This window comes from Sapajus apella, unplaced genomic scaffold, assembly GCF_009761245.1.
Source record: "Sapajus apella isolate SASKATOON/1434 unplaced genomic scaffold, GSC_monkey_1.0 scaffold22, whole genome shotgun sequence".
NCBI lineage: Eukaryota > Metazoa > Chordata > Mammalia > Primates > Cebidae > Sapajus > Sapajus apella.
Window position 1 is genome coordinate 27,904,174 of NW_022436962.1, and position 1,957 is coordinate 27,906,130.

Sequence of the window (1,957 nt, forward strand, 5' to 3'; positions counted from 1 at the left end):
CTGGAGTGCAATGGCGCGATCTCGGCTCACCGCAACCTCCGCCTCCCAGGTTCAGGCAATTCTCCTGCCCCAGCCTCCTGAGTCGCTGGGATTACAGGCACACGCCACCATGCCCAGCTAATTTTTTGTAGTTTTAGTAGAAACGGGGTTTCACCATGTTGACCAGGATGGTCTCGATCTTTTGACCTCGTGATCCACCCGCCTCGGCCTCCCACAGTGCTGGGATTATAGGCTTGAGCCACCACACCCGGCCTTGAACAATTCTTAAAAAAAAAAAAAAAAATGTAGAGCCATGGTCTGGCTCTGTTGCCCAGGCTAGAGTACAGTGGTGTGATCATAGTTCGAGGTAACATCAAACTCCTGGGCTCAAGGCATCCTCCTGTGTCAGCCTCCTGAGTAGCTGGGACTACAGGTGTCAGCCACAGCAATAATTCTTTATATTAAATTTGTTTCTGGCCAGGTGTGGTGGCTCATGCCTGTAATCCTAGCACTTTGGGAGGCCGTGGTGTCTAAAAAATAAATAATAATGACCAGGCACAATGGCTCACGCCTGTAATCTCAGCACTTTGAGAGGGCGAGGCAGGCAGATCATGAGGTCAGGAGATCAAAACCATCCTGGCCAACATAGTGAAACCCTGTCTTTATTAAAATTACAAAAAATTAGCTGGGCATGGTGGCAGGTGCCTGTAGTCCCAGCTACTCAGGGGGCTGAGGCAGGGGAATCTCTTGAACCTGGGAGGCGGAGGTTGCAGCAAGCCAAGAGATCTCACCACTGCACTCCAGCCTGGTGAAAAAGCAAGACTCCATCTCAGAAAAAATAAAATAAAATAAATTAATAAATAATAATAGTAATAAAACAACTGGTGTGGTTTCTTTTTTCATGTCAGATGGGTAACGTACCAATGTCGGAACAAGGTTTGAAGATGGTACATCTCACATATGCACGTGAACACCCAGTCATCACACTTATTAACTATAAAAGGATCTGGTGTGGTTTCTGTCTCCTGGCTGGACCTTGACTGATACAAAAACTGGGACTATGAAAGGAGGAGTTAGGTGTGACAGTTGTGAGAGAAGTGACTTCTACCCCTCAATTCCCAGGCCCATGTGTTGTGGCTAAGAGGGAGATGGCACCATGTAACGGTCTCTGAGTAAAAATATGTACTGTATTGGCCAGGTGCAGTGGCTCATGCCTGTAAGCCCAGCACTTTGGGAGGCTGAGATGGGCAGATCACCTGAGGTCAGGAGTTCAAGACCAACCTGCCCAACAAAACCCTCTCTCTACTAAAAATACAAAAATTGGCCAGGCATGGTAGCTCACACCTGTAATCCCAGTACTTTGGGAGGCCAAGGAGGGCGAATCGTCAGAGGTCGAGAGTTCAAGACCAGCCTGACTGACGTGGAGAAACCCTGTCTTTACTAAAAATACGAAATTAGCCAGGTGTGGTGGCGAATGCCTGTAATCCCAGCTACTAGGGAGGCTGAAGCAGGAAAATCACTTGAACCTGGGAGGCGGAGGTTGCAGTGAGTTGAGACTGTGCCATTGCACTCCAGCCTGGGCAAGAAGAGTGAAACACCGTCTCAAACAAACAAAAAACAAAAACAAAAATTAGCCGAGTGTGGTGACATTCACATGTAATCCCAGCTACTCGGGAGGCTGAAGTAGGAGAATTGCTTGAACCCAGGAGGTGGAGGTTGCAGTGAGTCCAAATTGTGCCACTGCACTCCAGGGTGACACTCCATCTCAAAAAACAAAAAACAAAACAAAAAAAGTACTGTATTTGATGAGATGGAAACTATCCCTTCAGAATATTGACTCTCAGCTGCGTGTGGTGGCTCACGCCTGTAATCCCAGCACTTTGAGAGGCTTAGGTGGGCAGATCACCAGGTCAAGAGATCGAGACCATCCTGGTCAACATGATGAAACCCTGTCTCTTAAAAAAAAAAAAAAAAAAAA

At 47.4% G+C, this 1,957-nt stretch overlaps 1 non-coding gene across 1 annotated transcript; it reads right to left on the reverse strand.

Moving 5' to 3' along the window:
- Positions 1–881: 881 nt before the first annotated feature.
- Positions 882–985, reverse strand: LOC116559094. The gene has a single exon (XR_004272295.1). It is a non-coding gene; the product is annotated as a small nucleolar RNA U13 (small nucleolar RNA).
- Positions 986–1,957: the final 972 nt, after the last annotated feature.